A 12,206-nucleotide genomic window follows, 5' to 3' on the forward strand; every position below is an offset into this window, starting at 1 on the left:
TTATCAGCTCAGGGCCAATTCTGTTTCATCTCTACCCCCAACCCCATTGCATAGTATTTTGAAGCAAATCCCAGAGCATATAATTTCACCAATAAAAATAAAGACTTAAAAAACCATATTATTATCACATCTAAAATATTAACAATATTTCCTTAACATCATCAAACATTGAGTCATTGTTTAAATTATCAATTTTCTCATAAATGCAATTTCTTTTAGAGTTTTAAAAAAATTAAGTACATACGTTGGGCACAGTGGCTCATGCCTGTAACCACATCACTTTGGGAGGCTGAAGAAGAGGGAGGATTGCTTGAGGCCAAGAGTTTGAGGCTGCAGTCAGCTATGATCATACCACAACTTTAGAGGTTGTAAAAAAGGGACACTCTAATTCTATCATTCCTTTGTCATTTAGCAGCTGGATTATTCCTATAAAGAGGAACTTCATATCATGTACTATGTAGTTATTCAGGTATACAGTTCACATAGGAATGTCAGGAAAAAAAATTATTTACCAGTTTTCAACTTAACAATTCCCAATTATCTTCTAAACATGACCCATTTTTGAGCATCATTATGAACTCATAGATTTAAACATGTTTGATGTGCTTCAATCTATTGCTATTGTTATCCCTACTGATACTCAAACTGTCACATCTTTGGCCATTGGGAGCCTCTTTAAGTTGGCTCTTGAGAGTCCTCTTCTTTTGGAATGATCCTATTAGTCTTCAATAGCTTGTTATCTATATGACAAGGTGCTTCAGGTTTCTCTTGTTCATTTCCTGACCCAGACCTTAAATCAGCCATTTCTCCAAGGAACCTGGCTCTTTTTAATGGGAGATGGTATTTCAAGACCTTGATCAGGCATCTGGTGGTGTTCACTGCTCCTGGGTTGGTTAGACATTGACTTTGAAGTTTTGAATTTCTGACATACTAGTGGCTAACAGTGTAGGCTGCAGAGATAGACTGCCTGGATTTGAATCAGTGCACTACCTCTTATTAGGTATGCAACACTGGGCCAGTTTATAAATTTATCTGTGCCTCAGATTCCTCAAATGTAAAATGAGAACAATAACAGTACCTAAATTTGTAGGACCCTGGTGAGGTTTGTAAAAATTGACATATAATAACTGTACATATTTATGGGGTACATAGTGATATTTTGACATATAGTGTATATGTATAGTGCATGTGTATACATAGGCATAGTGTATATGTATAATGTATAGTGTTCAGATCAAGGTAATTAACATATACTTCATCTCAAATATTTATCATCTCTTTGTGTTGGGAATATTCAATACCTTCCTTCTAGCTATCTGAAACTATATTATTGTTATAGTCATCCTATAGTGGTATAGAACATGAGAATTTATTCCTGCTATCTAGCTGTAATTTTCTATCCTTTAACAAATATCTTCCTATCCCCTCCTTCCCCAAACTCGTCCTACCCTTTAGTATCCTCTTCTCTCCTTTTTACTTCTATAAGATCAACTTTTTAAAGCTTCTGCATGTGAGAACATGCGTTGTTTAACCTTCTTTTCTTGGGTTATTTCACATAACATAATGTTCCCCAGTTACATACGTGTTGCTGAGAATGACAGGATTTGATTTGACTTGATTTTTTTTTTATTATACTTTAAGTTCTAGGGTACATGTGCACAACTTGCAGGTTTGTTACATATGTATACATGTGCCATGTTGGTGTGCTGCACCCATTAACTTGTCATTTACATTAAGTATTTCTCCTAATGTTATCCTTCCCCCTTCCCCCTACTCCATAACAGGTCCCAGTGTGTGATGTTCCCCACCCTGTGTCTAAGTGATCTCATTGTTCAATTCCCACCTGTGAGTGAGAATATGCAGTGTTTGGCTTTCTGTCCTTGTGATAGTTTGCTCAGAATGATGGTTTCCAGCCTCATCCATGTCCCTACAAAGGACATGAACTCATCCTTTTTTATGGCTGCAAAGTATTCCATAGTGTATATGTGCCACATTTTCTTAATCCAGTCTATCATTGATGGACATTTGGGTTGGTTCCAAGTCTTTGCTATTGTGAATAGTGCCACAATAAACATACTTGTGCATGTGTCTTTAGAGCAGCATGATTTATAATCCCTTAGGTATATGCCCAGTAATGGGATGGCTGGGTCAAATGGTATTTCTAGTTCTAGATCCTTGAGGAATCGCCACACTGTCTCCCACAATGGTTGAACTAGTTTACAGTCCCACCAACAGTGTAAAAACGTTCCTATTTCTCGACATCCTCTCCAGCACCTGTTGTTTCCTGACTTTTTAATGATCGCCATTCTAACTGGTGCAAGATAGTATCTCATTGTGGTTTTGATTTGCATTTCTCTGATGTCCAGTGATGATGAGCATTTTTTCATGTGTCTGTTGGCTGCATAAATGTCTTCTTTTGAGAAGTGTGTGTTCATATCCTTTGCCCACTTTTTGATGGGGTTGATTTTTTCTTGTAAATTTGTTTAAGTTCTTTGTAGATTCTGGATATTAGCCCTTTGTCAGATGGGTAGATTGTAAAAATTTTCTCCCATTCTGTAGGTTGCCTGCTCACTGCAACCTCTGCCTCATCAGTTCAAGCGATTCTCCTGGCTCAGCCTCCCGAGTAGCTGGGACTACAGGTGTGTGCCACCACGCCCAGCTAATTTTTGTATTTTTAGTAGAGACGGGGTTTCACCATGTTGGCCAGGATAGTCTCAATCTCTTGACCTTGTTATCTGCCCACCTCGGTCTCCCAAAGTGCTGGGATTACAGGCATGAGCTACTGCACCTGGCTGATTTTATTCTTTTTTTCTGGCTAAATAGTATTCCATTGTCCATATATGCCACATTTTCTTCATCCATTCATCTATTGTTAGACACCTAGGTTGATTCCATATCTTGGCTATTGTGAATAGTGATGCAATAAATATGGGGATGCAGATATCTCTTTGATATGCTTACTTCCTTTTATTTGGATAAATGCCCCAGTAGGATTGCTGGATCACATAATTCTATTTGTAGTTTTTAAAGGAAACGCCATAGTGTTCTCCGCAGTGTCTGTACTAATTTGCATTCCCACCAACAGTGTAAGAGTTCCGTTTTGTCCACATCCTAAAGGGCATTTCTTATTTTTTTCTCTTTTTGATAATAGCCATCCTGAGGTGAGATGATACTTCATTGTGGTTTTGACTTGCATTTCCCTGATGATTAAGTGATTTTGAACATTTTTCATATATTTTTTGGCCATTTGTGTGTCTTCTTTTGAGAAATGTCCAGATCATTTTCCCATTTTTAATTGCATTGTTCATTTTTTTGCTGTTGAGACATTTGAGTTCCTTGTATATTCTGGATATGAATTCCTTGTTGAATGAATGGTTTGCAAATATTTTATCCCATTCTGCAGGTTGTCTTTTCGTTCTGTTGTTCCCTTTGCTGCACAGAAGCTTTTTAGTTTGATATAATACCATTTGTTTATTTTTTGCTTTTGTTGTCTGTGCTTCTGAGGTCTTATTCATAAAATATTTCCCTAGACCAATAGTCTGAAACATTTCCTCTATGTTTTATTCTAGTAGTTTTATAGTTTCAGGTCTTATATTTAGGTCTTTAATCCATTTTGAGTTGATTTTTTTTTTTTTTTTGAGACGGAGTCTGGCTCTGTTGCCCAGGCTGGAGTGCAGTGGTGTGATCTCGGCTCACTGCAAGCTCCGCCTCCTGGGTTCATGCCATTTTCCTGCCAAACAGCCTCCCGAGTAGCTGAGACTACAGGTGCCGGCCACCATGCCCAGCTAATTTTTTGTATTTTTAGTAGAGATGGGGTTTCACCGTGTTAGCCAGGATGGTCTCAGTCTCCTGACCTCGTGATCCGCCCACCTCTGCCTCCCAAAGTGCTGGGATTACAGGCGTGAGCCACCGCGCCTGGCCTTGAGTTGATTTTTTTATAGGGTGAAAGATGAGAGTCTAGTTTCATTCTTCGACATATTGATATCATTTTCTCAGCAGCATTTGTTGAAGAGACTGCTCTGTCCCCAAAAAGTGTTCTTGGCACATTTGTCAAAAATTAGTTGGCTGTAGATATGTGATTAATTCCTGGTTTCTCTATTCTGTTGCATTGATTTATGTGTCTGTTTTTATGCCAGTACAAGGCTGTTTTGGTTACTACAGCTTTGTACTATATTGTGAAGTTAGGTAGTGTGATCCTTCTGGCTTTGTTCTTTCTGCTCAGGATTGCTTTGGCTATTTGGGGTCTTGTGTGGCTCCCTACAAATTTTAAGACATTTTTCTGTTTCTGTGAAGGATGTCATTGATATTCTGATAGGGATTGCACTGAATCTGTAGATTGCCTTAGGTAGTATGGTCATTTTACAATATTAATTCTGACCCATGAGCATGTAATGTCTTTCCATTCATTTGAATCCTCTTCAATTTATTTCATCAGTATTTTGTAGTTTTCCTCATGATGTCTTTCACCTCCTCAGTTAAATTTATTCCTCAATATTTAAAAATTTTTGGTAGCAATTTAAATGGGATTTCCTTCTTGACTTCCTTTTTGCCTAGTTTTTTGTTCATATATAGAAATGCTACTAATTGTTGTATTTCTATTCCTAGTTTGTTGACCATTTTATTTATTATGGAAGGGGGCTAAATTTTGTCAAATACTTTTCCGGCATCAATTGACATGATTGCATGCTTTCGTCCCTTCATTTGTTAATATGGTGTATTATATTAATTGAGTTTCCAATATTAAACCACCCTTGCATCCCAGGAATAAATCCCACTTGATCATGGTGTATATTCCTTTAATGTGCTGCTGAATTTGATTTGCTAGTAGTTTGTTGAGGATTTTTGCATCAATATTCGTAAGAGATATTGGTCTGTTGTTTTTTCCTGTAGTGTTTTTGTCTGGCTTTGATGTCAGATTAAGGCTGGCCTCATAGGATGAGTTAGAAAGTGTTACCTTATCTGGCCGGGTGCTGTGGCTCACACCTGTAATCCTAGCACTTTGGGAGGCCGAGGCAGGTGGATCACGAGGTCAGGAGATTGAGACCATCCTGGCTAACATGGTGAAACACCGTAGCTACTAAAAAAATAAAAAAATTAGCCAGGCATGGTGGTGGGCACCTGTAGTCCCAGCTACTCCGGAGGCTGAGGCAGGAGAATGGCGTGAACCCAGGAGGCAGAGCCTGTGGTGAGCCAAGATCACACCACTGCACTCCAGCCTGGGTGGCAGAGCGAAGACTCCGTTTCAAAAAAAAAAAAAGTGTTACCTTATCTTCAATTTTTTGCAAAAGTTTGAGAACTGGAATTGCTTTTTCTTTAAATGCTTGGTAGAATTAACTAGTGAAGCCATCAGGTCTTGGGCTTTTGTCAGAGACTTTTGATTTCTGACTCAATCTCATTATTAGTTAATAGTACAGGACAATTCTCTGGGTGGCCTTCGAGCAACCTAGTTCTCTCCTGTTTCTCACTCATTCTTATTTCTTAAGAATAAGTGTATAGGCAAGGCAAGGTGGCTCACGCCTGTAATCCCAACACTTTAGGAGGCCAAAGCAGGTGGATCACCTGAGGTCAGGAGTTCAAGACCAGCCTGGCCAGCATGGAGAAACCCCATCTCTACAAAAATACAAAAATTAGCCAGGCATAATGGCGGGTGCCTATAATACCAGCTACTTGGGAGGCTGAGGTGAGAGAATCACCTGAACCCAGGAGGCAGAGGTTGCAGTGAGCCGAGATCGTGCCATTGCACTCCAGCCTAGGTGACAGAGTGAGACTCCATCTCAGGGGGAAGAAAAAAAAGATTAACTGTAGAATATACTGGGAATGCAACATTCCAAGATAAAGGAGACAGGTAGAAAAGCCCAGGCTCTCTTCCTGTCCCCCATAGAAACAGGATGCCCTTTAACATTTTAGCCCACTCTGTCATGTTGTTCCCATGGTTCCCATGGTATAAAACCCAGAGGGGCCAGGCACGGTGGCTCATGCCTGTAATCCCAGCACTTTGGGAGGCCCAGGTGGGCAGATCACTTGAGGTTTGGAGTTCGAGACCAGCCTGACCAACATGGTGAAACCCCGTCTCTACTAAAAATACAAAAATTAGCCAGGTGTCATGGCGGGTACTTGTAATCCCAGGTGCTCGGGAGGCTGAGGCATGAGAATCACTTGAACCCGGGAGGCAGAGGTTGCAGTGACCCGAGATCGCGCCACCAGACTTCAGCCTGGGAGACAGAGCGAGACCATGTCTCAAAAATAAATAAATAAATAAATAATAAAACCCGGGGAGATGGGCAGCTTTCTGGGGTCTCTCAGGTGCAGTGCACATGGGCACGTGACACACAGGCCTCCATCCACCCCGGGTAGCTTTCCTGAGTCTTTCAGATGGCTTGTCCTGAATCCTAGGCTTCTGTTGTCCCTTGAGGTCTAACTGTAAGTAACAAATTCACTGCATTTAACTTGCTTTGTGTGTATTCCATCTAACCAGACTTGTGAAAATAACCAACGTGCAATGAAATGGCTTTGACATATAGGTCTATCCAGATTTCCCTTTCTTCATGATTTAGTCCTAGTCTTAGTATGTTTATGTTGCTAGTATTTTGTCCATTTCATTTAGTTTATCCAATTTGTTGGCATACACTTATGTGTTTGGTTAAAGAACAACTTTTTGTTTCATTGATTTTCTCTATTGTTTTTCTATTCATTATTTTATCTCTGCTCTCATCTTCATGATTTCCTTCCTTCTGATAACTTTGGGTTGACTATTTATTTGAGAGATGGGGTCTCGCTCTGTTGCTTACGTGGAGTGCAGTGGCATGATCATAGCTCACTGCCTGCAACTCCTGGGCTCAAGGGATTCTCCTGCCTCAGCCACCTGAGTAGCTGGGACTGTAGGCCTAAACCACCATGCCTGGTTAATTTTTGAATTTTTTGTAGAGACAAGGTCTTTCTTGGTTGCCCAGGTGAGTTTTGAAATACTGGCTTCAAGTGATGCTCCTACCTTCACAATCTCAAAGTGGTAGGATTACAGGCATGAGCCACTGCGCCTGGCCTTGTTCTTTTTCTAGTTCCATAAGTTGTAAAGTTAAGTTGTTGATTTTTTTTTTTTTTAAGGCGGGTCTCACTCTGTCGCCCAGGTGCTAGAGTGCAGTGGCATAATCATAGCTCACTATAGCCTCAAACTTCTGGGCTCAAGCAATCCTCCCCCTCAACCTCCCTAGTAGCTAGGACTAGAGGTGCCCACCATCACACCTATCTAATTTTTAAATTTTTGTACAGACAGGGTCTCACTATGTTTCCCAGGCTAGTTGTGAACTACTGGCCTCAAGTGATCCTCCTACTTTGGCCTCCCAAAGTTCTGGGATTATAGCCATGAGCCACTATGCTCAGCCTTGCAATTTCTTAAAATAAGACAACAATGAAGATTGCCCCATTGATTGACTCTTCCTTTCACAAAGATTTCTCAGGCTGGGCACGGTGGCTCACACCTGTTATCTCAGCACTTTGGGAGGCCGAGGTGGGTGGATCACCTGAGGTCAGGAGTTCGAGACATGCCTGGCCAACATGGTGAAACCCTATCTTTACTAAAAATACAAAATTAGCTGGGCGTGGTGACACGTGCCTGTAATCCCAGCTGCTCAGGAGGCTGAGGCAGAAGAATCGCTTGAACTGGGGAGGCAGAGGTTGCAGTGAGCTGGGACTGCACTCCAGCCTGGGCAACAGGAGCGAAACTCCATCTCAAAAAAAAAAAATTTCTCTGCAGCATGCAATATGCAGTGCCATTTGATAGCACTTTACCCCCGTAGAACTTTTTTCAAAATTTGAGTTGGTCTTCTCAAAACTTGCCAGTGCTTTATCAACTCAGTTTATGTAATATTGTAAATCCTTTGTTGCCATTTCAACAATATTCACAGCATCTTCACCAGGAGCAGATTGCATCTCAAGAAACCATTTTATTTGCTCATCCATAAGAAGCAACTCCTTATCTGTTCAAGTTTTATCATGAGACTACAGCAATTCAGTCACATCTTCAGGCTCCACTTTTAATTCTAGTTGTCTTGGTTGGAGGTTAAAATATCAATATTCTTTTTTAAAGAATATTGTTTTTTAGTTAATTCTACCAAACATTTAAAGAAGAAGCAATACCAGTTCTCAAACTTTTGCAAAAAATTGAAGATAAGGTAACACTTTTTTTTTTTTTTTTTTTTTTTTTGAGACAGAGTCTTGCTCTGTTGCCCAGGATGGAGTGCAGTGGTGCGATCTCGGCTCACTGTAAGCTCCGCTTGCCGGGTTCACGCCATTCTCCTGCCTCAGCCTCCCGATTAGCTGGGACTACAGGCGCCTGCTACCATGCTCAGCTAACTTTTTGTATTTTTAGTAGAGACGGGGTTTCACCATGTTAGCCAGGATGGTCTTGATCTCCTGACCTCGTGATCCACCCACCTCGGCCTCCCAAAGTGCTGGGATTACAGGCGTGAGCCACCAAATATCAACATTCTTAATGGCATCTAAAATGGCGACTCCTTTTCAGCAGGTTTTCAATTTACTTTGCCCAAATCCATCAGAGGAATCTCTATCTATGGCAGCTACAGCCTTATGAAATATATTTCTTAAATAACAACACTTGAAATTCAAAATGACTCCTTGATCCATGGGCTGGAGTGGATGTTGTGTTAGAAGGCATGAAAACAATAATCTCCTTATATGTCTCCGTCAGAACTCTTGGATGAACAGGTATACTATCAATGAGCAGTAACAGTATGAAAGGAATCTTTTTTTCTGAGCAGTAGGTCTCAACAGTGGGCTTAAAATAGTCATCCATGCTGTAAACAGATGTGCTGTCATCCAGTGTATTAGTCAGGGTTCTCTACAGGGACAGAATAGGATAGATGTATATATGAAGGGGGGTTTATTAAGGAGTATTGACTCACACGATCAAAAGGTAAAGTCCCAAGATAGGCCATCTGCAAGCTGAGGAGTAAGGAAGCCAGTCTGAGTCCCAAAACCTCAGAACCACCACGCCCCCCTAATTTTTGCATTTTTAGTAGAGACATGGTTTAGCCATGTTGGCCAGGCTGGTCTTGAACTCCTGACCTCAAGCAACCCACCCACCTTGGCCTCCCAAAGCACTGGGATTACAGGAGTGAGCCACCATGCTCGGCCAAAAACTAGACATTTTAATCTAATGTGGTAACTCTGGATATCAGATTTTCCCCATTCCTCAGGGTTTCTATTTCTTTCATTGTTTAGGCTGTGTCTTTCCAAAGAATCAGCATGAAATATAAACTTTTCTACTCAGGCCTTTTCTAATCCTGCACCTCCCCTCAGCGTACATGGTGATTTTATAGTTTCCCCATATATGCAGATGCTTTTGAATGTCCTAGTCTTCAATGTCTTGCTCCCAAAAGGGGTTAAAAGAGAAAAATGAAGGAGGAAAAAATCAAGCTGTGTGCAAACTGCTCCAGAAATATGTGCACAGCTGTCGCCATAGGACTGAGGGGTGAGGAACTGGTAGTTACTACCGTCCTAAGAGTTGAAATTGACCAAAATTAACTACGATTTATCATCTTCCCCTGGAAGTTGCAAAATTTCAACAGACTCCAGATTCCAAAATAGTTGCATCAGATAGATTCTGCCAATGCAGCTGCTGTCTAGGCTGGGAGACAGATTTCTGGTGCTTTCTATGCTGCCATTTTCTCCAAATCCTCTCTCCATTCTCCCGTTTTTTTTGCAGTCGTAGAATTTAGTTTTGGTCAGGGCATATGCTTACTGAGAATAAAAACTACACATCCCAACCTTTCTTGCAGCTAGCTATGACGAGGTGGCCAAATTTTGGCCAGTGGGCTGTAAGTGAAAGTAGTAGTACACATTTTAAAAGTGTCCGTAAAAGGGTGCCTTTCTACTATTCCAACTTTATGGTGAATGTGTAACGGGTGACTGGATTTTGGGCAGCCGTTTTGGACTATCAAGAAGATACATGTTTATGTCAGAGAAACAAGAGGGAAGGAATCTGGGCTCTTGACATCACCGGGTGCCACACCAGTCCTGAACTAACTATAGTTAGGCTTCTTTTTAAGTGAGAAATACATTTCTGTTTTGTTTAACCACTATTGTTTTGGTGATTTCTATTATAAACAATTGATCCTAATCCCAGTTAAGGTATTCAACTCATTTGCTCGCCCAGAAAGCAATTTTTTAAAAATCAAGAAATAGCTTTGTTGTGACATCTTTTTTTTTATCCACTCACTAAACAAACGTCCAACAGGGCTGTAATTTGGAGTTTAGACATGTTAGGCAGAATTCATAAGGGAGAGATGACATTATTAGACATGAGAAGGCTGAATCAGGAAGGTATCTGTTATAGAAAACAGCATCAGTGATTGTCTTAGTCCTTCGAGATGCTATAACAAAATACCACAAACTGAGCAGCTTATAAACAACAAAAATTTATTTCTCATAGTTTTGGAGGTGACTTCTCACTGTGTCCTCACATGATGGAAAGACTGAAGAGCTCCCTTGGAACTCTTTTATAAGGGCACCAATCCCATTCATGGGAGCTGTCCCTGCATTACCTAATCACCTCCCAAAGGCCCACCTCTTAATACTACCATATTGAGGGTTTGGATTTTAACATACTAATTTGAGGGGGCACAAACATTCATAAGCAGTGATCCTGGGGTGGTCCCAAGTAAAGATGTCTCAACTTATGAGAAACCCTAAGGTTATAACCAGAAGATGTTAACTTAAAATAAGGATTTGAAATCTCAAGGAATTACTGAATTCTCAATAATGTCAGTATCTGAAAACAAATTTTTTTTTTGATATGGAGTCTCGCTCTGTCGCCTAGGCTGGAGTGCAGTGGTGCCATCTCGGCTCACTGCAAGCTCCACCTCCCAGGTTCACGCCATTCTCCTGCCTCAGCCTCCCGAGCAGCTGGGTCTACAGACGCCTCAACCTCGCCCGGCTAATTTTTTGTATTTTTAGTAGAGTCGGGGTTTCACCATGTAAGCCAGGATGGTCTCAATCTCCTGACCTTGTAATCCGCCCGCCTCGGCCTCCCAAAGTGCTGGGATTACAGGCGTGAGCCACCGTGCCCGGCAAATTTTTTTTTTTTTTTTAAGACAGAGTTTTACTCTGTCGCCCAGGCTGGAGTGCAGTGGTGTGATCTGGGCTCACTGCAACCTCTGCCTTCTGGGTTCAAGCGATTCTCCTGCCTCAGCCTCCCAAGTAGCTTGGATTACAAGTGTGTACCACCATACCCAGCTAATTTTTGTGTTTTTAGTAGAGATGGGGTTTCACCATGTTGGCCAGGCTGGTCTTCAACTCCTGACCTCAGGTGATTCGCCCACCTCAGCCTCCCAAAGTGCTGCGATTACAGGTGAGCCACCGCGCCCAGCCCTTTTTCCTGTTCTTAAAACTTCTAGTATAACTAAGATGATGCTGTAGAACTTGAGCAAGTTCTTTTCTTGAAGACTGTTAGCTTAATACCATTTATCCCATAGGTCCAGTGAATTTAGGTTCATTTAACTCTAAACTTACTAGGGCCTATAATAACATACAGTCCAGGAGGTTCAACAAGAAAACTTTAATAGCATAATGATTGAGAGCATAAGCACTGCAGTCAGACATATCTAGCCTGGAGTCTACCACTTTCAAACAGTGGAACCCTGGAAACTTTTTTTTTTTTTTGCAGTTGCATGATCATAGCTCACTGTAACCTTGAATTCTTGGGTTCAAGTGATCCTCCTGCCTCAGCCTGCCAAGTAGCTAGGACTACAGGGATGCATCACCATGCCTGGCTTTTTTTTTTTTTTTTTTGAGATGGGGTCTTGCTATGTTGCCCAGGCTGGTCTTGAACTCCTGTCCTCAAGTGATCTTCCTACCTTCCCCTCCCAAAGTACTAAGATTACAGGTGTGAGCTACCACACCCAGCTGAGAAAATTATATAACCCTTCTAGGCCTCAGTTCCCTCACTGGAGATAATGGATACAGATTTAATTATAATGTGCTTAGCACAGTGCCTGGCCATAAGAGTCACTCAGTAAAGAGTCATCATAAGATTCCAGGGTCCATAAGAAGAGTATGTGAAGAAGGGCCTCCAGAGACAACCTACCTTATCTCCTACAGATGTCCAGGATTTACCAGCTCATGTATAACATGGAATCATACTAACAACATTCACCATGTTCTGTTGGCTCTTAATGTTCCAGTTAATACAG

Source organism: Pan troglodytes, chromosome 1, assembly GCF_028858775.2.
Source record: "Pan troglodytes isolate AG18354 chromosome 1, NHGRI_mPanTro3-v2.0_pri, whole genome shotgun sequence".
Taxonomy (NCBI): domain Eukaryota; kingdom Metazoa; phylum Chordata; class Mammalia; order Primates; family Hominidae; genus Pan; species Pan troglodytes.